General features: G+C 34.9%; 1 protein-coding gene across 1 annotated transcript in view; it reads left to right on the top strand.

The window, feature by feature from the left end:
- The first annotated feature begins 2,966 nt into the window (after positions 1 to 2,966).
- LOC121733616 (monocarboxylate transporter 10-like) overlaps positions 2,967 to 26,669 on the top strand; it is a 153,220-nt gene continuing 129,517 nt past the window's right edge. Inside the window, exon 1 of the mRNA XM_042123916.1 lies at positions 2,967 to 3,052. The gene's annotated coding sequence lies outside the window, so the exon portion shown is untranslated. The remainder of the gene's footprint in view (positions 3,053 to 26,669) is intronic.

The raw sequence follows: 26,669 nt of genomic DNA, 5'->3' as shown, positions 1-26,669 counted from the left end.
CTTACCCCTTCAAGATGCAGGAATCTACAAACTCGATTGTGTTTGTTCCACCTTTTATAGAGGGCAAACCAAAAGGGCCATCAAAACCCGTATCAAGGAACACATTGCAGATGTCAAACACCGTAGGAACACCAAGTCCGCAATTTGTGAACACACACTGGATCAACCTCGCCATTACATAAGATTTGATAAGCCACAAGTACTGGCAAAAGAAGCAAGATACCGCCCAAGAATGATACGCGAGGCCATTGCAATTAAAAAACACCCTAATTTTAACCGCGAAGATGGTTGGGTGCTACCATCTAGTTGGGATCCAGTGATAAATAAACTAAAGCACAAATCTAGGTTCATGACACTGTAAGTTCGTTCTGCGTAGATCGAAATGCAAACAAAAATTGATGCATCTTCGGGTAGTTGAAGAACTTCAATAAATTGGACGCCTGTCACCTCAGTCCACCCGTGACCACGGCCGCTGTAAAGTAGCCGAAACGTCGGGATTAATAAAAGTGCTCCGCGATAAAATCCGTAAGTGTTTGAACCTTGTAATATAATGAGTGATACTCGTGTAAACCTAAAAAATCATTAAGTAACAACAGTTTGGTCGCAGGTGAGCGGTAAACCTAAATTAGTTTATAAAGGAGGCATTTCACATTCCGATGCTAAATACGATTATCGTCTAATGACCGTATGTAAATTGGGATTACTTAATTAAGTCTAAAATATTCATTTAGGTCTGAGATTTAAGTTTTTTCTTTATCATTAAGGCTTACGTACTGCAATACTTAGCTACGCGCACATAGTAGACAACTGAAGTAACTACTGTGTTTTGTCTACACAAGAAATATAAAATAAATAAAAAAAAAGGTTATAATAAAGGCTGGTAACGACATAAGACTTTTCGGTGTTGCATTGTAACTTGTACGAAAACATTGTACTTTACGAACGAGTATTTAAACATTGTACACATATTGTACAGAGTATGAAGAAAACTTTCGAAACAAGTCTATATTCTAAGGGCTACTAGCTCATAAAAATACGCTGTATTTCTCGCTAAAACTTTTTAATTTAGTATGCACTGAGGCATAAAATTAAACGTAGGAGTTCTAAGTCGACGTGGGTTTCCAACGTTCCTACTTCATAACATAACTTGGCTACTTTCTTAACATAATATTCTACAACACTTTAAAGGTTGTTATCCAATACTTAGTTTTAAAAAGGTCTTAACATTTAATATTACATTAATTTAAAAAATAGAAAAACTCCTATGGATAAGCGAGGCGCGGGGATGAATTTTGGCTAAGAACACATTCGTTATTCGATCACGTTAGTAAATTATTATAATCAGTTCATCCGATAAAGAGCTACAGCCAACTTTTTACATCCCACCGTTTTCGTCAAGATTCAAAATTCATCAAGATTTTATAAGACTGAAAAATACAACTTAAAAAAGCATTTTTTTAAACAGTTATTTAGTATTTAATATATTATATAATATTATAAACGTGGGTACATACTACATACTTTAACAACAATTTAATACAATTAAATTATTGCTTCAGTCATATCTGTAAGAAGCTTAATTACAGCGAAAGCTTAAATTATCTTAAAAGGTTAAATTATTTTAATCGCATTAATTGCAGGAGTAACAAATCTTGATTAATTGCTCATATGTTATAATTACTCGCATTCAACATTATAGTGGATAATGAGGTAGGTCGAGACACCGTAGAATGCTGTCCAGCCAAAGGTTTTGACATTCTTATGATTTTAGGTGATCAACATTCCATATAGTGTTCATTAATTAAATTTAAATATGTGTATGTAAAGTATATAGGTTTCTCTAGACTTAGTTTTTAGGGTCAATTCATACCGAGATAAAACGTGGCATTAAAAGCCAACATTTAAATTTTAGCTTTGTTACGCTGAGTTTCAACTGGATGACGCCTACGTTGCGCCAAAATTTATTTATCGCGCGGGAACCGTACATTTTTCCTGCCTAAAAAATTCCTGTGTCCTTTTCCGAGACTCGAAGTGTCTCCGTACCAAATTTTGAGCAAAATCAAAAAAGAGGTAATGGAGAGACAGACACACTTTCGCATTTAAAATATTAGTATGGATTTTACATTGAATCAAGTCTTAGAAATCGCCAAATCTCTCGTTTTGATCTTCACAGTAAAGCATCGAGCAAGCGATGACTTGTATTGAGCATTTTGCAAAATTTAAAAAGTTTGAATTTATGCTGTTCTCCAGGACACTCAACTTCAGGTTGAAATTTGACCTGCTGCATTTTAGCACCTTAAACTTATGAGATGAATTTATTTAAAATAAATGTTTATAAAAATCATATTCCTTACCTTTAATCTTACTTGGAAACTTATTAAAGTTTGCGAACATTTTCTACGTTTAAACGCGTAAGTTAGTATAAGTCATTAAAATGTAGAGTAGGGCTAAGGCACTAATCTGCGTGGGCCAAAAGAACGTACATAGTACATTTAAAATTTAAAGAAAAGCCTAAGTTCGCGTCATAAAAAAGTCGAAAGTTTGTGAGTTGGTGTAATAATTCCTTCACGCTAAAACTACCAAACGGACTTTAATCTTTGCCATGGCAAGTAGGCTCTGAATGTACTGCGGTAATAAAATAGAAGTGTAGTCACTAGTTACATCTAAGCAGATCCGCTTACATGAACAGATAATTCAACACTATTTTATTCTATCGCCAAATTCCAATCAATAAAACTCTTAAAAACATAAGCTCTTATCAAAAAAACCTCAGACCGGGCATACTATGATCACTAAATGGACAATAATTTTGAATTTTCCGTATCCTTATATTCTGATATTCACGATATTGTTAGTCAGGAGTCAGGCGGTCTGACTGACTGACAACATCGTGTGTCACACTCACATCGTAGATCGCTATCAGTTTATCAGTCAGCAGTCAGTGTTGAATCGCGGTGGAGGCGACACGCGCGGACCGTATCGCGAGACGTTTGTGTTCGGAACTTTTTACGATAAATATACGATGTGGATGTGAATTTATACTTGTTAAAAGGTATTAACATTTTAAAATTAATAGTACTTTGTCGATATTGCGTAAAATTTCAGGATTAAGTTTTTAACAGGGGCGGTAAGTACTTAACGTACATAATAAATAATAACACAAGTCGATAAAAGCTTGCTTATCTAGTTTTATCATAAAACAATATAAGGTTTTCTTCAAACAATGAATACTTAAGTGGCAAAAACATTTTCTCCGGTTAATATATTAGTTTTTTGAAATAATAATAATAATTTATTTAACTGTGACACAGCTCCCAAAATTAGTTGTATCAGGGAAAAACTTTTAGTCAAATCAACAGACAGGTACAATAGGAAAATGTTCGCAATTTCGATTATTTTCACGTTCGAGGTAAATTCGCGTAGAATCGTTAAAATTATTGTCCAAACAAACAAAACCATAATTATTATGTTTGTTTGTTAAACAAACGTGTTTTATGCGCTCTGCTGGTTGCTGTGAATCAGTACAGAGATTAATAATAATAATTGTAAATGCGAGAGTGTGTCTGTCTATCTGTCTATCTCTCTGTCTGTTTGTTACCTCTTCACGCCCAAACCGCTGAACCGATTTTGTTGAAATTTGGCACAGAGGTACTTTGAATCCCGGGAAAGGACATAGGATACTTTTTGTTCCGAAAAAATGTATGGTCCCCGCGCGATAAACGAGTTTTGGCGCAAAGGAGTTGCGGCCATCATCTAGTTAACAATAAAAGCCAAAGTTCATTGGCATGCTGAAATTTATCAAGTAGCACCACTTGGTACTACACTTCAACCTATTGACAGTAATAAAAACTTAGGGCCTGTTTCACCACATCCTGATGAGTGCCGGATAGGCTATCCACAGACCACAATTTAACTTGACAGATATAATATGGAGCATCTGTTATGGATAGCCTATCCGGCGCCTTAGATTTTTTGCACTAATAATATGGTGGAAGACTGGAAGTAGTAATTTGAATTTTCAGCAAGAACCGACAGTGCAATCAATCTATACTCTCACCTGTCTGTATGTTACCTCTTAGGCCTAAACTGCTGAAACAATTTTGCTGAAACTTGTAATGGATTATGGAAATAATTTGATTACCGGGTAGGTATGTTTCAAAAACTAAAAAATCCAAAACACAGTATTAATAGTTTTTCAGCGCATGCCAGGTCAATTTACTACTATAAAGGAAACATCACAACGCATTTTTATAATTTACTAGTAGTATAATATTATGCCTCCTACACGTTCCAGGAGGCATTTCATCAGGCCAAAAATAGAGACAAGTGGAGAGCCCTATCCCAGAAAGCAAATTTTGGTGGTCACGTCCCTCAGCCATGAAAATACGACTAGGAAGGAAGGAATATTATATTTAAAAAAAACATCAAACTGCATTTCAATATTATTTTATGAACAACGTTTGTTATAAATCAGTAAATACTGAAAACATTTTCCTACAGTAACTCGATGTATCATTTTTCACATCTCTCTGCAAATAAATGTTGCACTGTATGGACCGTCACATACAGGATGTAATAACGTACTAACAAATAATATTACTCCCTATTCAGTACTTTATTCTTCCGTTGAACGAATAAAAATGCAATCAACAAACTATAATGTGACTCTTATTTGAATTCGATAAATGTAGGATTTCGAATGAAGTTTCTTGTGGCGAAGTTTTATGTGATACGGGCGACCAATTTAGGGTAAAATATTATAGCCTGGAGGTATTTTAACGTAGCTAATTTGTATTTCAATATTCTTTCTTGCTACCTAATTACTAGACTGACAATCTATGCATGCTATCGAATAATAATATCTATGGACGCTTCACACCACGTCAGTCTGGCCCCGCCCCGTGCTAAGTAGGGGAATGTGAGGTAAAATGATCCCTCCCCTTAAATCAGATTAAACCAGAGGCATCTTTCCAAGTGCATGTGAAACGGGTTGCCCATAACCCTGCCAGTTGCCACTTATGGCGATCAGAGCGCTTGGCGAAATTTTTTTTTTTTTTTAAAGTGTCGCTCTGATCTAAATTTACTTGAAAGTTTTTGGACTTTCATAACTTTTTACGAATTTGTGTTTATTTAATGTTATTTTGTTATAGGGTATTAATAGCAGTTACCTAATATTTAAACAGTTTTAGATCACCCCACGTGGTATTTGATGGTTGTGTTTTGATCGATTTATTGGAATTTGGGGTGAAATGATCCCTGGATATAAAGTAGAAATTGGCGAATATTTTTCTTTTGATGAAATTGTTATTTTATTTTAATCTTATTATTAAAGAACAAATATACTATCAAAGATATCGATTTCAGAAGTCACTACTTTCGTGTTTTGCCTTGAGACGGACCGATAAACTGACAGACAGCAAGATCTTAATAAATTTGCTCCCCTTTTTATCCTTCGGCTACCGAAGCCTAAAAAACTTGCCATTAAACTAAAAGATGCGTGTTTCTTACTTATATGCTTAAATTGGTTTTCAATAATAAATATTATCTCTGGGATTATTTTACCCCAACTCATGGGATCATTTTATACATAGGGGTGTATAAAATGATCCTTTAGTTAAACTTTTACAAAAACCTCTAGTACAAAAAAAGTACGTACATATGATAAAAAATAAGTATGCTATCACGAAGTTTGGTAAACTCACTACATCCAGCCATACAAATATTGCGATTTTTCCTTCAACTATAGCCATACTTAAGATTTTTCCCTTAAGGGGATCATTTTACCTCACCTTCCCCTACCTAAAGAACTTGTGTTACAGGTACTAGACAACGGAAATATATTTAATACTTTTATACTATACATATATTTAAGATTTTTATTATATCATACACATATTTAATACACATTGAAAACTTTTCGTTCCGTCGGCGGGATTCGAACCCGCGACCCCCGGCTTGAGCTACCAACGCGCTCACCACTGAGCCACAGAGGTCATCAAATCGAATCGAAGAATTGATTCATAAGCAGATGGCGGATCTATATTTGTTTGCTGGGTTTGGCATACCGCATAACCCGACCAAATAACGTAGGTCCGCCATCTATACTATAGTACAATTTGTGAATAGGTTGGCAATAAAAGCCCTGGAGCTGTAGCCAAAGCCCCTTTCGTTAAAAATGATCACGAAATTCGTTATCAAAATGTATGGGATTTGACATTAGTGTTCGAAAGCGAAATGTAATTAGCGATGACTTATATCAAACCGCATACATTTTGATAACAAACTTCGTCATCGTTTTTACCGAAAGACACTTTGTCTAAGGGGGCTGGTAATATTCGCTATAATATATGATTTACTGAACAGAAATTACTAGTGGAGTTTATCGTAAAACGTACTTTTCCCGCTTTAAAAACTATCTTATGTCATTTCGTCAATATCGTTCATCTTGTGCGGGATTCTAAGAACATTTTCATCTAATTTAAAAGATTTACAAGAGAAAACGAAATAAACAGACATTATTTTTTTAATTATTAGTATGAACAATACTAAAATAATTATGCAAAGACAAACCTTCCCTTGCATTAAGAAAGACAAAAGGTATAGAGAATCATTTAAGAATTTTGAGACAAGATATTGAGAACCAGGTACCCTCGTCTTAGTAAACGTGGTGTGAATACTCACAGTATTTGAAATTAATGTATTGGAAATTTACTATACCAACGACGGCAACAAAAAGCAGTCATTTTTCCCTAGTAAATTTGCTCTATGTCTTTCCCTGATATTAATTTAAGATTTTCTATAAACATCGGAAAACCTTCGGGCATAATATTATTATCCAAAGCAAACTCTTCCGCTTTAATTATGATTATTATTAGACAAACCAATATTATAAGAACCTGTAACGTTTTCCTACTTTTATGCTAAGTACTCACATACGGTTTTGCTCGATAGTTTTACTCCAATCGAGTAATTACTGTGTGGACCGCAAAACTGACAGCTTGAAGGCTCGCATTGAGCCGGCTTGATGGAATTAAATATATCGAGTTAGAATAAAACTATCGAACAATGCTGAATGTGTGGACGAAATCCCGAGCCGCGGGTTTTGCTCGACGTTATTGCTCGATCGAGAAAAACTGTATGTGAGTACCTACTTAGCATTAGGGTTCCGTATTTACGCTTGCCTGCAATTTTGGCAGTGGCTGCTAAGATAATGAAGGCTATAAAGGGATGTTAGCGAGTTTGATGGGCAATTTTAGCTTTAGGTTTATTTTCATACATTCTTTATTATTTATGGTTTAAAATAAAAATGAAAATCTGCACGTATTGTTTACTCTACTTTTAAGAAAATGATTTATGGGCATAATATGACGGACCTATGTAATTTGATCGGGTTGTTTCAAGCTCAGCCGTGGGATCACGATTAACTTTGACTTGGCAAAACTTGATCAAATTATGTAGGTAACTGCTTCATGAGCCGAATTCATCGAAAAGGGCATATTAATGCGACATTTTAACGCTAGAGGCAGCAACATGCATAGACAGTAAACAATAAGTTTTGATCGACGTTTGACAATGTCTGTCAATATTCTGATAAAACATTGTTGGAATATTTACCGTATGTGCTAGCAGTGCCCTCTGCTCCACCCTACGCGTTATATTCCCTATATAAAGCTGTCAACGCGTGTTTTCTGGTTTGCTTCACTCAATTCATGGGGTACCACCACACCTTTCAAGTTTTTTATCTTCGCAATTTGCTTCGAGTGGATTAAAGCAGTTTTATCACTTACTACACTTACTGGCCTGTGCAACAAAATAAAATACCAATTTCATATATTATAATATGTAAGGACCTAATTTTAAGTTTTAGTTGAGGGTAAGTAAGATTCTAGTGAACTTGTGAAGTTAAGTAATAACATAATTCAGTTAACAAAACAAGGACATCAACGTCCATCAACATTAGGTACAGTCGAAGATTCTCCTCACAAACTTTTCTTGAACTTCATTCTCATACCAATAAAGTCTAAATATGGCATACCTAGATAGCAGCGTGGCGGCTGTAGGTTCACCTTTAACTTACTTAGGAACCTGAACATGCTATGAAAAATAATACGGACTTTAGCGATTATATTATTACAAAACTATCCAACTTAATATGAAATAACATGAAATTCATAGACAATTTATAATATCAATATATTATTATTATCTTTACCTTATATTATAAAAACCCTTTCAAAAGTAGTGAGTGCTGATAGTCATTTCTGAGTTCTGACATAATATCCCGCGACCTATCACAGTAATCTAGACGTACCCAAAGTCTTTTTGTTAGCGGTCCTTTACTATCCTCAAGGTTATTTCTAACCCTATTCACATTAAGTATACCAATCAAACCTATCATAATGCTCTCCATTGAAACGACACCCGCTTAGAACTATCAAAACTTTTTGCGACTACCCCCAAAAAGCTAATATGCGAAGGCCTCTACCGCAGTTTGATGGCCAACTTTCGTCATAGCGATTTGAATTTTAAATTAATATCTGACCCATAATTTCGAATCCGTAGTGCTTATATAAAAGCAACACTTTTTCTCGCTTCTCTTTTTAGTTCATTCGAAAAGTGTTTTCCGATAATTGAAATACTGCGTGGGTTTTCATCCTAGACTAGGCGACTCTACCTTTGATATTTGCTAATTAATAAGCTTATGAGAATATTGCCTTTTTATGAGGTGTATCACGCTGCCCACCTGTTGATATATTTTTTTTATAATTCTGAAAAAATAAAACGATTAATATTGCAAATAATAATTATGGCTTGTCAGCGTGTTAAAAAAAAGTATAGTTTAAATACACGTCAGGCTTAATTTTCGACAACCTTCTTTTAAACTTATTAATTTATAGCTAAATAAGTTTTTTATGGTTTACAATTATTGGAACGAAGTTCCTTATCGCGTGTTTGCGAAAGGAGACGATAAAAGTTGTAACGACATGACACAAAAGTGTAGGTATATTACTACAAGAGCAAAAATGCTATAGTTGTAAGCTGTGTGGTAGGGCGTGTGTCTCTTTCTGTGTGTCTCTCTCTCTCTCTCTTTTTTTGTTTTTTTTTTATAACTTCGTTCCATCCGGGTGTCCCTTGACACCTCTCAAGTTTTATTGTAAATAGGGTAGGTTTTATTGCAAATTAGGATTCATTAATTACATTGTTAATTTAAAAATTCTTAACTACAGGAAAAGGCTGGCAACGCATCTGCAACTCTTCTGATGTTGCGAGTGTCCATGGGTGACAATAGTTGCTTTCCATCACGTCACGAGCAAATCGTTTGCCCCCTAATTAAAAAAAAGGGGTATCACCTACATCGGGATTGCATAAATTGATGTAACTTGATCGTGTTAAGCTGGTCATACATGAGCCATCAAACAATCCAAATGGCGTGATCGAAGTCTAAAATCTTCCCTTGGATGATTTAAATTTTGTCCGACTAAGTGAGGCCGACTTTATCTGTAAAATAAGAACTTTCGAGAACCCAAGTCTTTTTATTCAATTTGGAATACTTTTTACGACACCAAAAATCGTTCGATTTGTTCAAGTGAACTTTAGTGTTGAAGGTTTTACACTTTTAGGTAACAACGGTAATAAATTTTCAATTTTATTGATTTTGATACATAATACCTCGAAGACAGGCGCAAGGCTGAGCTCGTTATCTCCATAATATAAATTGATCGAGCGATATCAAAAATTCTGTTTAATTGATGTTAAAGTCTCATAATTAGTTTGACATTTCCCAGAAATTGACTCGGTTTGGTATCTACTTAACATTTAGGGTACCTAATAATATTATATATATATTTTAAATCCCTAAAGATAAAAAATTATACTTATCATAAATCGTAATTAAAAAATATAATTGTTATTTTATATATGTATCTGACTAAATTTTGTTTATTCAAACATCTCAAATTATTTTTAAATAACTACATAAAAAATACAAAAATCGACATATTCTCCTTTATTCCACCACAAAATCATTGTAACCGTTTCACGGTAAGTAAAAAATTAATATAAAAAATTACCAATTGATTTTATTATTTAATATTATGAAATTAAATTGGAAAGTAGAGTTTTCGGAGTGACGTCCGGTTTGTCACGTCATATTGGGCAAAGAATTTGACATTTAACTTGCACAAGAACCGTTTATGATCCTATTCAAGATAATAATTTATCGCGTGTAAATAAAACATTATTTGAGTTAAAATGTATCTCAACACCAATTTAATGTAAAACATGAATTTCGACAAAACAGATTGTGTGAAGGTAAAAAATAATTGGATAATTTAAACACGCCTTTTCATAATTTTTAAATTAACATAAAATAAATTACATACATGCTTTATAAATTACTCAAATATTTAATGTTAACACTAACCATATTTTACTTACGCAACCCACCCTGGATTGCACCAACTTACTTTAGCTTAACTTTAACCATAACAAAATGTCAAATGAACTGTCAAATCCCTAGTAAAAGTCCATAATGGACGCCATATTTGACGATAACCTTAGCCTTAACTATAACTACGCCTCTGGTGCAACATTATAAATGCTAAAGTGTGTCTTCGTGTGTCTACACCTAAACTACAGAACCAATTTTGCTGAAATTGAGTATGGAGATAAGTCCCGGAAAAGGACATAGGACTTTTATCTCGGAAAAATGTACGGTTCTCGCGCGATTAACGAATTTTGGCGCATCGGAGTTCCGAGCGCCATCTAGTTTTATGTAAAAGTTTCCTACAGTTATCCCGCAGAAAAATTGACCGTTATTTTTTATTAATTTAGCCCCCTTAAATATTAATTTTATTTTGTTTTTAGTATAACTAGAGATCGCCCAACGGTCCAAATTCGACCTTAGTTTCAACGACATTATAGGACTACTACCTATATTTTGTTAAAAATATTGACTTTATCATTTTTTTTTCAACTCTTGTCTCTGGGACTTAGCTGATCTCAGACTGGCCGTGTAAGTATTGTCTATAGTATCTTAGATTCAATAAAAAAAACTTTAATCTATTTTCTATTTGTCAACTTGTTGTCAACAGATTTCAACCATAAATAAAAGAGTATAATTCGTATGTATAGGCTTGTCACTCAAAAATCTGTCATTTCTCATGTGTGTGTGTTGTAGTGTGTGTAATGTTTTATTTGTTAAAAAAATGTATGATAAAAGCATAATTTCAAAATAATATTAGTTCGATGCACTCCTTCACCATATAAAGTATAACTGTGCAAAATTTCATGCACCTACGTTTCCCCATTTTTCGTAAAAAGGGTTACAAAGGTTTTCGTTCGCGTATTAATATTATGATAATTGTTGTTATAACTTATAGCGGCAATAGAAACACACAATTTGTGAAAATTTCAGAAGTTTAGCTATAGCGGTTATTGAGTTACAGCCTGGAGACAAACAGACAGATAGACAGATAGACAGACAGACGGAAAGACATCGAAGTCTCAGTAATAGGGTCCCGTTTTTACCCTTTGGGTACGGAACCCTAAAAATGACGAAAGTCTAACTATCGCTGGCTCTTACTCTGTAGCTAAGTACTCACATGCGGTTTTGCTCGATAGTTTTACTCCAAATCGAGCAATCACCACCGCGTGGACCGCAAATCTGACTGCTCGAAGGCTCGCTTCGAGCCGGCTCGATGGAATTAAATATGTCAAATATGTCATTTCCTTCGAGTCGGATTATGAGTGAATATTTATTATTTCTAGAATCGGCGGTAGACACCAACGTTAGTAACATAGAATATCATTGGACACCATGTATAATAAAGAAAAAAGTAAGAAGTATTAGAAAATAATCTTATCATAACTTTAATATATTTTAGAATTTCAATAGGCGTCTACAAGTTTTGTAAAAGAGAAACACATTGGAACAGTACAGAGCGCCAATCACTCTACAAAACAAATTATTTTAAACAAAGAACAATGACTTCAGGCTATAAATAGTTTATAGTGTCCCAGAAAACAGCAAACTATCTAGAAATACACTGCCAGCCATTCCAAATTAATTACGAAAAGTGAGTGAGTGCGTTCTAGACTCTAGCATTGTTATATAATTACTAGCTGTCCCGGCAAACGTTTCTTTGCCATATAAGTATTTCGCCCGTATAATTTTATTGAAGTGACTAAATAAGTATGTCACCATGGCAACGTCCATCGCTATCCCGTCGCACAAATAATGGTCGCCGTCAGTCACGAGATGTAATAATTTACTATTATTTATTCAACAAAATATGCACTTATCAATATAATAAGTACCCAGTAGCTGATTCTGAGACCCATTGAATATGCATATAAAATTTGGTTAAAATCAGTAAAGCCGTTTCGGAGGAGTACGCGGCCTAACATTGTGACTTTTGGGCATAATATCTGCATTGCCATGTTTTTTATACTTCTTAGGAATTAGGATGAAATAATCATTTAAATTTTCACACTGGTAAAATTACCTCCGACGTCTGTAACGTAAGGACTCAAAAATAGCTTTGCATTGATTTTTAAATTAATTTAAATGCTGTTTAAGTGTTGCTTTCTGAACAGCTTCATAATTATAAAATATATAATAACAGGTAGATTATTAGTACGTACTTAGTTAGCTATGTCCACACTACTATTATTATTTTCATCTTCAATTTTCGTCATCAACTTTCATATTGGCGCATTCAATAATTGAATGCGTCCAGGAACGCAACGCTAATATTGTCATTTTTGAAGTTTTGACTTTTGGATACGGTGAGAGGGCATGCGTCGCGGGCGTGCCTCACGTTCGCTGTTGACTGCGCTGTATAAAAAGGCACAGGTGGACAAAGCTATTCTGTGTGTATATTTTCAACACTTCATGAACCTAAATAAATATCCCCATGTTTATACTCCAAAAAGCTCGCAAAGAAACGATATCTGAACACTGTGAAAAGGATTTTCAGGGGCTTTACAAATATTATAATTATTAATCCTACAAATTGTTATGTTCCGTTTTAAATCAAGTCATAATATTATTATCACAGAAGCTTTTCGAAAGAGTCTAAGCTACTGGTCTGGTTAAGACCATGGTAGTTTAATCGTGGCAGCACAGAAGCATTTGACCTAAAGACAATATTATTATAGATACGCTGGAATGTCTTGATGAATCTACGATTACTCGTTGCTTGTATACTGTCGGCCTAACCACACTTGAATCTCCCAAAATTCGCACTTAACTTCGACATGTATCTGACGAACCGAAAAATTGTCGCAGACACCCTGTATTCACCTTTGAAAGGAATCCAATAGCGTCATTCAAGTCAAAATAAAGGAGATGCTGAAAATATATGAAAGGAAATCTGTTCGAAATATAATATTTAGCCCCACGACTACAAGAAAATAGGAGAAGGAGATTGTTGAATACTGTCCCTCCGTCAAGAGCGTTCGGTTTTCAAAAAATACTTATGTGTACTTAAAAATACTTCTGTGATGAAATTGTAAATAATATTAATAAATATGATTATTGATTACTGCCCAATTGTGTCAATTCCATACATTTTGATCGTAAATTCCATAAAGAAGCTATAAAGAAAAGTCTTGGCTAGGGGCTCTGGTTTCTATAAACAACGTCTTTCAGAAAGCATGGGTAGTGTACCGGAGCAGCAAATGTAGAGTGACTTGCCAACCTCTTCTCTTGGTACTCGTAAAAATCCAATTCCTTCTTTCAAGTATCAAGACCTGTGTCGTCCAATTTGCGCGCAATCCTTCCCCGCCCATATATTTTGAGGGATTGGACATTAATTTTGAAATATGTCAGCTGTTATTTCTCTGATGTATTGCCTTTTAACGTTAAAAATATTGTGATAGATTACAGAAATACAAGCGATATCGTTTATACGCCGCTGCGTAGTTCGAGAGTTCGATAGAAAGTTCTGACTCAGTAGTTCTAGTTTGTATTCAAGAGATAAGTCTTTCTGAAATAATAAGGCTTTATATTTTCTGACGTAGATAAAGAATTTCTATTGCAAAGTCGAACGATTACTATTCTTGATCACAGATTCTTGGAAATCTATTGTTATTTTAGTGTTATCGCGGTCGAAATCGACGGCTTGGAAGTTGAAAGGTTATTATAATATTAAGATGTTGCCCGCGACTTAGTTTGCATAAAGAGTGTGCAAACTGTTTATTTTTCCGTGACAAAACTCGAGACTCAAAGTATCTAGTTCTGCCACGGAAAAATGAATTGACATTGTTATTCAAGTAAAGCAATTATTTCATCAAAACCTGTGCCGCGTTACACATTGGTAATTGCTTTTAATGATTATAATTATTATTAGTCAATCATGGTCCAAAGAGAGGCCAAATAACAAAATAAAATACTGTATACCACTTTTGCACATTGAGGGTATATAAGACCTAAATAAAAATGGCGGTGGATGTCACGACACGAGGATAAAAGCTTTCGTGTGTAATTAAGATAATGTTACCGAAGTGCTAAAATCTGTAATGCACTAAAATGTTGACCATAATTAAAATTTTCAATTAGCGTTTACTGATGAAGATAAGAAAAGTAACGGTCGCAAAATCATTGCAACGCAATCCACAAGTATTATAAAACAGGAACAATTATTATTATACATTTGTTTTTTAAGCTATTGCAAAGCTTTATCGCGGGCTTTAAGCTCAGCGAGCGAATCAAGAAATTCCGTAACGAAAAAAAATAACACGGCCCAAATCGACCGGCGTTGCCAGAATTCGGTACGGTGTAAGCGTGCGACTATACGTATGCGATTTTATTGCATAAGTTGATAAAAAATGCTTCTTGTACGGGCCTCCCAACTTTTCCTCCACAAGTTGCATTAAAAATATTTTCGCTAAAAGTTGGTCTCTGCTAATTCCAATATTTACCGTCTATTGAATCTCGGAAAAGCGAAATAAATTCCTGAATGCTTCCGTCCTTAATTAGGACTTAGCAATTGCTCCATTTTGTTCGTAATACTATGCATCGGGCCTGCAGCCAAACTAAAGTCGGTTTACTAATCCTATATGATCCACAATATACTGACTAATATTATAAGCCTAATTTATTATAAGTCTTAATAATAATTGGCTAAAAGAAGGTCAAAATTTTATTATTGTGTTTATTTATTTGTTTCAAAATGTTCATATTATTTATTTTAGTAGAGATCGCATCTTGGTCATAATAAGGTGTTTGTGGGTGTTTGTTTATTAAACAATTGACAAATTGTAAAAAAAAAACTTTTAAACATATTATCTGCTTTAGTCTTAGGGTCCCCGCAGACTTACAATTTAAAGTTGGCCGACTATCGTAAAAACCACAGAAATAGATCAAGATAGAAGAAGCGCCATACGCTCGTGTTCATACAAATTGCAGCGGCATGGCGCTTCTATCTTGATCTATTTCGGTGGTTTGTACGATAGTCGGCCAACTTTAAATTGTAAGTCTGCGGTGACACTTAGAGTTACGTAATATTTTCACCTCACCTTATTAACCTATTTCACAAGTTTAATTTGGTTCCAAGTTATAATTAATGTTGTTAAATTCTACAAAAATGTTAAGACTTTTCGTATTAAAATTTTTGCGTCGATAAAATCAGTGGTCGAGAAGGCAATATGCGTGTTTATTGTGAAAGAGGTCCGGAATTTTTCAATTAATTTGAATGATAAAGTCACTGAAGTCAGCAGGTACGGTAATTGGCAGGCAAATCGGAATGCAAAACTTCTTTAAACCAATTAAATTCTGCCAAGTCACAAAGGCAATAAGGGTGAGGATATATTACAGATCACTATTTCGCCCGTGCGTGAAATCACGTCCGCGTCGCGTCTGTCGCTTGTTACGCCGTTGTTCCTGTTGAACTGTTCCAAAATTAGTCGGTTTCGTAGTTCAAAAGAAACAAAGCTATTTAATTTGATATTCTCTATTCATTCATATTACAAATGTACTAAAAACGTCGTCCACGACCATTTGATGTGAAATTACGAGCTCACTCTTTTGATCAGTGGAGATGTCAGTGTAGTTTGCAGAATGCAAATATTTCTAAATCTTAATTTGAACAATGCCTTGTTGACAATTTTTATTTTATTTTAGTGAAATAATTAGTATTTAAGTGAAAAGCTTGAAAGGTTATCAGTATATACTATAGTTATAATATAATACATAGATGCTTTTGCAAGATTTCAATAATTGAGAGTATTGCCTAAACCACGGACAGAAACACGTTTGCATTAATTTAAAATTAATGTTAGTATGGATTTTCGTTAAAACTTAATAGTGACGACAAATCACCGCGACAAGTCGCTCGCTGCTCACATGACCTCACCTCACAGGTGAGGCGACATTCCGACACGTGCAGGCCTGTGCCCCACGTCGCAGGTGACGTGACTTCAATAATTTCGGTGACACCTTGAAATTGAATCACTGCTGCTGTTAAACATCCTTACTAGAATATGAAGGTCATATTCGTATAGAGCAGTACTAATATCAAAATGGCTTTCTTCAATAATTGTAACAGTGACTTTTAGACGTGGGAGAGCCATGCTTCGGCACGAATGGGCCGGCTCGACCGGAGAAATACCACGTCCTCACAGAAAACCGGCGTGAAACAGCGCTTGCGCTGTGTTTCGCCGAGTGAGTGAGTTTACCGGAGGCCCAATCCCCTACCCTATTCCCTTCCCTATCCTCCCTTATTCCGTTCCCTTTCCATCCCTACCTTCCCCTATTACCCTATTCCCTCTTAAAAGGCTGGCAACGCACCTGCAGCTCTTCTGATGCTGCGAGTGTCCATGGGCGACGGAAGTTGCTTTCCATCAGGTGACCCGTTTGCTCGTTTGCCCCCTTATTTCATTAAAAAAAAAAAAAAACTATACGTGGCTGTGAGAGTTAAAATTTAATCGAAATAAGGCACAGAATTTCGTCATTTTATATGAATTGATTCGCTATTTTAATTTTTAAATTAACCCTCCGTGCATCACGTGGGGTCTGACAAACCCCAGACGTACAAAAACTTTCACAACTTTTTACAAATTCGTGTGATTTTATTGAGGTGTTAAGTAGCTGGAGTTAAGACGTTGCCCTACCGTTTGATGGCAGTGGTTTAGCATTTGTGTCGCCGATGCAAAGAACAGACGTGCATGAAGTGCGCTGGGGTCCCACAAACCCCACGTAGTTCAGGACGTCGTCAAAAAGTTACGTAGATGTAGTATTGTGGAATATGAAAAAATCTATATTTCAGGGATATTTGAATTTGTTTCGACTTAATTAGCATTTCTGGACAGGTTTAAGAACAAATTAAGTATAACTTTGATAGAAGAAGATTTGAAAATCGCAAGGATATAATTGATGGATACTGAGAGGTTGTCGTAAGCGCTTTCACGAATTTCTTGGCAAAACAGTGTGTGGACCACCAAAAAAATTATCAAGATCAATAAAGAAGTATTCAAATTGTATCAGGAATATAAATTAAAAACTCAAATACGGTTGTGAGCACAATAATGTACCTATTTGCTTACACATACCGTGCCCTCTTTCATTGTAAAAAATGTACTGATTTCAACTTACCTGAATATCGTGTAGATTAATTATATTAAGTTAATATTATTAAATTTGTATTCTTTATAAAGTTAGTTTTAAAATTTTAAGCAGAATGGGAAATAACTTTTTAATTATAGGAGCTGACCCAAAGAAGAGTTTATGTTTTATTTGGTACAAGATTATTAAACTTTCATTTTTGGCTGTAAAATATTAAAAATGGGAGATATTTTACTTAGTATCGTTTTATATTACAATTAAATAGGCAAAAAATAGTTACTTGAAATAAAATAAAATAATTAATAATAATTACGCATTCCTTGCCTAGATAAGTCTTGGGGTTTGACAAACACCACGTGGTGCACGGTGTAACTTTTATCCACGTGGTGCACGGAGGGTTAATAAAAGAACTGCGAAACGTCAAAACATTAGCCTTTCAAATGTCCTCCCCATGTTCTGGTAGCACATATTTTCGGAGCCTTACAAAAACAAGCAAAACAATGTGTGTATTTTTTATATTATGTATTTCTTAGTCAAAAATATCAGTTTCCCGCTTGTCTGCACTGAGAGTGAAATCAAAGAATATTTCAATTAACTTTATTAGTGTTTTATTACAAGTATCGGAGACTTCCCAGTTCCTTCTGAGTGATCAATTCCCTATGGAACTAATTTATTATGTTTGTGGAGCTGTTGAAATGAGGGTCTTAATTAATAATGTCAAAGTCGACTTCTTATTTCTCTTGCCCTTTTCCCGTTAAAGAACATGGAATGGAATATTCGAAATAGTCTTCAAGTGACAGTCTTCCACCGTGCGTTACTGGACCTGCAATACTGCAAACCTTCAAGAAAAGAGCGTAGGTATTCTCTTTTAAAAAAGCCGCCAATGCGCCTGCAACGTCTCTTCTGATGTTGCGAAGTCCATGGGCGACGACGGTAGTTGTTTTCCATCAGATGACCCGTTTGCCCGTTTTCCCCCTAATTTTATAAAAAAATATAGTGTTATTTATTTGTCCTATGCTTGCAGCATAAACTACTCTTTATGCTGTAAGCATAAACCTAGTCTTAGCCGTATCTTTGACTGGGCCACTGGACTTTGCTGCATTATTTTGCCACTTAAAATTACTTGACTTTCTTAACTTGACTTAATGACTTAAGCTAGGGCAACATCTAGTACGAACTCGGAAAAAAAAGCATCTATTATCGTCGTTTCCAAATAGTTTTCAGAATATTTAGTTCCTCACTTTTAACTGAGTTACAGATACTAAAAATCTATAGAATTTACAAAATTTAATTCTGTTACATCACGTCAACAAAGATGTCAACATCGCAACGTAATCCAACGAAGTTATATTCAGAGGAGAAAGTAGGGACAGGAGACATGGGCCCGTCAGAGCTGTCTGAATTTTAACCCAACTTTGTAACACAATATAAAATTTTCCAAACAATATACATGGTAAGTTATATTCAAAGTTCAGCTCGCAATATCATCATGTATATCGAATCGTATGACTAGGAAAATTCTTCGCTTATTCCTTGCAATCTAGTAATTTTTAAATATTATTTCACCCTTTTAAAATTTTCTAAAAGTATATTCGAAACAAAATATATAAATTGAATTTGTTTGTCTATTACTCCTTCATGGTTATCACAGTTTGCTAAGTATCGACCATGTGTCGATTTCTAGATATAGAAAAAATATTGCAAAATTTCTAATAAGAAATATTATATTTTAAATACAAAATACTTTTCATTCAGCTATAACTTTTGGTGCTTTAGCTCTACAATTAGATATTCTCCAAACGTTTCCCTGATCAATAAACAATCAGCACATTGTTTATACAATGTCTGCGTGTTTTTACACAGTACCCAAGAAAAATGTTGTTACATCGAAGTCAGTAATAATTATTAGTAAAATTCCATTTAGAAACGCATTTCTTTATATAATATCTATTTCAATAATGCATTTCGTATTTTGGAAGAAATAAAAATATTTAAGTACTTGCAGCTCTGCTAAGTTTTCACTTTTCAACAACGGAATGATCAAAGGAAAAATAATCATAAACTATTCAGTTTTGATCCAAAGAAAGCCAATTATTATACAATAATCCTATTATTTTGGTGGTAAATTTTTTGGTGCATGGTTTAATACTAGAAAAACATGTCACACCTACTACTAATATATTATCTTTTGCCGTAGGTACATATTCCCCTAACGCAATATGAAATATCATGTCTGATATCTCAAGAAAACGAGGAAAAACTACATTGGAATTGTCTCTATTGTTAATCTTCACATTATAATCCGACACGGCCTTATTACTTCGCTTCGGCTTATGGAACTTAATATTAAGAGGATACACCAGGGGCCAGAAAAATGAAAAAAAAGCACGTGTAATATCTATAGCTGTCTCCCTTACCTCAAGCCTATACCGCAGAACGCGATAGAGACAACTGCAGAAAATCCAGAAAATCAACGATTCGTTGTCCCCTGATTCCTTCTCCAAAACTTAACCGATTTAAGTACTTTTTTCATTAAAGATTAAAAAAAGGCTTGAGCTGTGTTCCTATGTTTTGCTTTTTTTGTATAATCTAGCCAAATCTGTTTTCTGGACGTTTGAACACAGCGAAAAATCTGGCCATTTTTTTGGGTTTTAGAACGTTCATATCTTATTTAATAATTAAATTATGAAAAAAAAGAAAACATAGGGACATCGTATTAGTGGCCGTAGATATTCAGGAAAAAAATTATAACTCTACTAGCATTGTCCAGGGAGGAAACAGGGGACAACGTTTGTATGGAAAAAAGGGCGGTGTGGACTCCTCTTAACTGTCTACTAGGCCTGTATTATAATAATGTTATCGAATAGGAATAATATTAGTTGCACAAACTTAGTTCTATTTTTATAAAGAGTTCTTTCATTTTAAATACTATATTAATATTATATTATTTTATGTTCATTCAAAATACTGTATTGCTATTTATATCACATATGTTTTGTTTTCTGATAAAATTGAAAGTTTTAGGTTATTGTTATTCATACTGAAAGTATTAATAACCTAACCTAAAACATTCAATTCAAATTAGAATTATAAAAACGAGAATTATAATATTAATATTATTTTAATTAAATCGTAGAACTATTTAATAAAGACATTTCTCGTTTTCATTTATCTATGCATTCCTTTATGAGAGCTTTATTAAAGCTTGTTTGTCCGCTCTGGATCGCGTCGCTATCATACGTCTTGTCGACGTATTCAAAAACGTGCGCATAGTCGCATACCTACTAGTCGACGAAACGCCACGAAAGCGCTCTATCGCGTTCAGCGCATTGAGCGCTTGACAAAGTTCAAACACAGCGCGAACCGCGTGGCTTAGTCTAGACCTGAGCGTTTTAACCACTCGCAGCTTTTTACAAAGGCGTTATAATATTACTAAGTTCACACTTAAATGGATATGTATAGGTTTTAACACGAGAAACGCGCCATTTCTGCTTTGTCTGAACTAGAACTAAAGGTGTATTCAGATATCAGGCGTTTAAATTACATATTATATTTTGTTCAGGCCGTACACATGCTATTTTTCACATGTTTTCGCGAATAAATTTGTAAATTGTAAACGCATTTGTAAACAAGTGTGGGGCGCTTGCGCCCAACGCGCAAAATTACCTACAAGTTACAAGTCTAATGTGCAAAATGCACATTAGACTTGTAACTTATAGGGTGTTTTGTCTCTTTACATCAATGACACGAAGGATAACTTCCTCGTTTGAAATCAAAATATAGTTTTATTTGTTCCTAAGCACCGATACTTTAAAATATTAGCTTTCGCTTGCAAATTGCAAATCTGCGTATTTTATTGCTCTTGCTGTCGCTCTCGCGTGTTTTATGGCCCCACGGCCAGTCGGTAGAATGTTGACCGACGCGCGACGTGACACACCGATATATGGACGTCTGATGACGAAACTGCGAAAATTTCATCCTAACTCCCATCAAACTTCGTCTCCGTTGGAAGAATTTTTAATTGAATTGTTTTATACTTGTTCCATTGTTCTCGCAAACAAGTTAGATTTGATTTGTTTTCAGCAAATACAGTGAATTACTGAAACATCTTAGTTAATTAATTGTTACATACATTGTCGAAATAAATTAATTAACGTTGTGAAGACTCCATGCTCTATCAAAAGCAGGCTTTTCAGTTTTGTTTGACTCAGCAATTTTATCAGTTATCAGCTTTGGATCCAAAATAACAAAACATTCTTAATTTTTAGAGGCGATAGAAAAGAAAAGTAACTTCGTCTAGGCGTAACCTCCTATGGGAGTTTAGATTTTATTGAAAAAGTTTTTTATTTTCTTTATATTGTTGTAAATTTAGATTTATTTAGCAAAGTAGTTTTTTGTTTTATTCATTTCTGCTCTCTGCGAATTTGGGTTACTTGTGGTTACCCCCGAGGTTCGGCAGGCTACTACCGATCATTAAACGTTTTTCCAGTAAAATTGTAACACCAAGGGATATTTACGAATGAAAACGTAATACTTAATCCAAAAAGAATAGAAAAAAAAAACAAAGCGCGTTCTATGAAACAAAATTGTTACATTCGTCAACACTATTCACAAAAAAATGTTTAAAAATAGCATTCGTTTGGGATTGTGCTTCCGAGGATTACTGAATGGAACAGCTGAAACAGCTGAGGGGTTAGTGCGAGTTTTATTCGATCATACGCATCGAGCGCGTAAACGCGAATTTATATGGGATCAAAGCAGCGCCATCTACTGGCTAACGTGGATACTGCTTTGATCCCATATAAATTCGCGTTTACGCGCTCGATGCGTATGATCGAATAAAACTCGCACTATAAAGTAATACTCTGATATAAGGTGCCGTCGCACAAAACAACGTAAAAGGTTCGCGACCTCAATATAATATTGGCAGTCCGCAGTTTTGCTTGAAATTTTTTAAATATGTAATTTGTAAACAAACAAAATTTTTTAGATGTAATAAATAAAGCAACTTAATACTATTCATAACTTATAATCAGAGATCGGAATTGGGTGTGTGAAAATACCTAAAGTTTGCAGCGGGACATATTATGGAGCTGTTACAACCACTTAAGTTAAACCGGTTTTGGATTTTACCGGTTCAGTTTTGTATTTTTTTTTAACAAGTTCCTTACCTTTGAAACACCGAACTATAAACATTTACAAGCTGCTTATACAGTTCTAAATTAATTTTTTAGTCTCAATTTTTCTTTGTCGGCCAAACACAGAATTTTACATGTCTACAAAATGCTAATGTGGTTTTAATCTTTTTTTCGGTGTGTGTAATCGGTGTTTCAAAGGTAAGGAACATGTTAAAAAAAAATACAAAACTGAACCGGTAAAATCCAAAACCGGTTTAACTTAAGTGGTTGTAACAGCTCCATATTATGTCCCGCTGCAAACTTTAGGTATTTTCACACACCCAATTCCGATCTCTGCTTATAATTCACATTTTTTTACTTTCATATTTCCTAATAGTTTGGGAATTCGTATACATTTTTTTTTGACGTGGGAGAGCCATGCTTCGGCACGAATGGGCCGGCTCGACCGGAGAAATACCACGTCCTCACAGAAAACCGGCGTGAAACAGCGCTTGCGCTGTGTTTCGCCGAGTGAGTGAGTTTACCGGAGGCCCAATCCCCTACCCTATTCCCTTCCCTACTTTCCCTTATTCCGTTCCCTTTCCATCCCTACCTTCCTCTATTACCCTATTCCCTCTTAAAAGGCCGGCAACGCACCTGCAGCTCTTCTGATGCTGCGAGTGTCCATGGGCGACGGAAGTTGCTTTCCATCAGGTGACCCGTTTGCTCGTTTGCCCCCTTAGTTCATAAAAAAAAATTACTGCGGGGCTAAAATGGTCGCTTTGGAGAATCATATTATATTGATTGAATCATAATATGATTCATTTTGAAACTCCACTTTGCGTGCAATTCATAATATAGTGATTCGCTTCGAATAATGATTGGTCGTCGCGCGAGAGACCAATCATTGATGTAAGCGAATCACTATATGAATTTCACGCAAAGTGGAGTTTAAAAGTGATTCGCTTCGATTAATGATTGGTCTCCGCGCGTGAGCGCCGCTCGCGGGACCAATCATTGATCTAAGCGAATCACTATATGAATTGCACGCAAAGTGGAGCTTAAAAATTAATAATATTATGATTAACTAGCTGTTACCCGCGACTTCGTCCGCGTCAGCAAAATGTAAAATGCAAAGGTGAAAAAAAAGTAAAAATATGTCCTCCTCCTTTTTGGAAGTCGGTTAAAAAGTAGCCTAAGTTACTCCTTATTACATCAGCTATCTGCCAATAAAAGTCCCGTCAAAATCGGTCCAGCCATTTCGGAGATTAACCGGAACAAACAGACAGACATACAGACAGACAAAAATTCTACAAATTGTTATTTTGGTGTAAGTACCGTCTAAATATTCATATGCAAGTAGTAAAAAACGGTTATTTTAATATTACAAACAGACACTCCAATTTTATTTATATGTATAGATTATATGATTCTCCAAAGCGACCATTTTAGCCCCGCAGGCCATTTAGCCGAAACTTTTTCGTTTTCGCTTCGTTATAGAATCGCCGGTCAAAATGTATGGAATTGACATAAGACGAGTCGAACGTCAACGTCATACTAATGAACGCTTATGTCAATTCCATACATTTTCATCGGCGATTCTATAACGAAGAGACAACGAAAAGATTTTGGCACACTCCCCGGAAATCGTTCGTAACGCCGGGTCTCTTCCGGGAAAGTATCTCCATCCTGAACATGTAAAACTAATCTGCTCTTTTATTGTCAATACTTGAGCCCATTTTGATCGTCGATTCTATAAAGAAGCGATAAAAAACGTCATTTCTAATTAAAGCGCTAACACATTTTCTTAATAGCTTCTTTATAGAATCGCCGATTATAATGTTTGGAATTGAACATGAGTCGAATGTCGTCTTCGTGTTCTCGAACGCTTATGTCAATTCCATACATTTTTTGTCGTTGATTCTGTAAAGAAGCGACAAAGGATTCGTGTTGACCGAATTCCCTAGGATTCGGCTTTAACAAAAACGTTATAATATATCTATGGACGCGTCACACTACGTCAGTCTGGCCCCGTGCTAAGTACCTACCTGAAGGACTTGTGTTTCGGCCCGTACCAGACAACGTAACGGAAATACATAATATATGTGATACTTTTATACTATACATGTTATATTTTAAAGATTTTTATTATATGATAAGTACACATATTCAATACACATCCATGACCCAGGAACTTTTAAAACTTTTTGTTCCCTCGGCGGGATTCGAATCCCCGGCTTGAGCTACCAACAGCCCACCAACTGAGCCACAGAGGTCGTTATAATGTGTACTAGCCTGATTTTAATTTGGGTCGTATGTTTAGTTAACCGGACCCTGCCTACCCTGCACATAGCACAGTAGATTAATTGATTCTAATCTCACCTCCGATCTACTATTGTCTTAACTGATGTAACAGTACAATACTCTATTGTACATCTTCAAGATGGCTATTACTCTCATAGGTTTCAGTTTCTTACCCCAATTTAGTATGTATTGATAAATAGACATACCTACAGTATCACCCTAAGGTTGGTAAAAAATATTGACTTTATTTTTATTTTTTTCAACTCTTGTCTCTGGGACTTAGCTGATTTCAGACTGGCCGTGTAAGCATTTTCTAATAGTATCTTAGACTCAAAAAAAAAAACTATGATCCATTTTCAATTTGTCAACTTGTCAACAGACTTCAACCATAAATAAAAAAGTATAATTCGTATGTATAGGCTTGTCACTCAAAAATCTGTCATTTCTCATGTGTGTGTACTGTAGTATGTGTAATGTTTTATTTGTTAAAAAAATGTATGATAAAAGCATAATTTCAAAATAATATTACTTCGATGCACTCCTTCATCATATAAACTATAACTGTGCAAAAATTTCATGCACCTACGTTTCCCCATTTTTCGTAAAAAGGGTTACAAAATTTTTCGTTCACGTATTAATATTATGATATTTTTAAACAAAATAACATTTAATCAAAAGTGTGAATAACTGAACTAATTTACTTAGATAATTGCAAAGCTAAGGAAGAATAAAAATGTACGTTGTACCTGTTACGGTATCTTCCGGGAATGCTGTACTTTCTCAGGATAAAAAGCAGCCTACCTGTCCAGAGCTTATGAACTATCAGAGAAGTTGATTCGTAGGCAGATGGGGGACCTATACGTTTGGTCGCGTTACGTCAAACCCAGCCACAATCACAATTATTATTAACATTGAATAATTGACATGATCCGACCAAATGACGTTGGTCGGTCAACTACCTAGGAATCACTAACTCAGACTAGAAGAGATTGCTTGTTAGTAATTTGCCTTTTGTGCATCATCTAGATTCTAGAATAATATGTTGTCTTATGTAAAATGATTTTATTATTTTGTATTTTTATGCAATAAAGTTATTGTATTGTATTGAATCAATTTCCTCGATGATACATAGTACATATAATAATATTCTGTAACCACAGCTCCCAAGACTACTGTCCACTTGTTTTTAGTTTTTACGACAAGTAGCAGCAACATTCTCACAAACTTTTACTTGTATTATATGATAAGACGTGAAATAGCATTATCGTAAAGGCTCAGCTCGAACGTGTCATATGAAATATCATAGGCATTTCATAGATCAGATCACGAAATACTTAAATAAAACGGGATCGCTCCAGAGACTATAAATATTAGAATTTGGGTAGGATCAGGCTAAGGATTATTGGGGTAGGAAACTTGCAAGGCACGCCAAATGGAATCTTCGCAAGGTTTTCCATAATACCTGTTTATTTTATTTATGAAAAGCCTATTATTTATGTATATTTGGCAGAATAAATTACAGGAAAATTAATGAAAAGCAACGCTTTGCCGTGGTCCAGTGGATTGGAGGCAGATAAAACATTATGTCATGAAACCTTCAAGCTTCAGTCCATACAGTTTTATAGGCTGTGGGGTTACTACGATTCAAATAATTATGATGGTAGTGAAACCATTTTCGATTA

The sequence above is a fragment of the Aricia agestis genome, chromosome 14, assembly GCF_905147365.1.
Source record: "Aricia agestis chromosome 14, ilAriAges1.1, whole genome shotgun sequence".
NCBI classification, from domain to species: Eukaryota; Metazoa; Arthropoda; class Insecta; order Lepidoptera; family Lycaenidae; genus Aricia; species Aricia agestis.
Note: the sequence above shows the minus strand (reverse complement) of the source record. Positions and strands in the feature narration are given on the sequence as shown.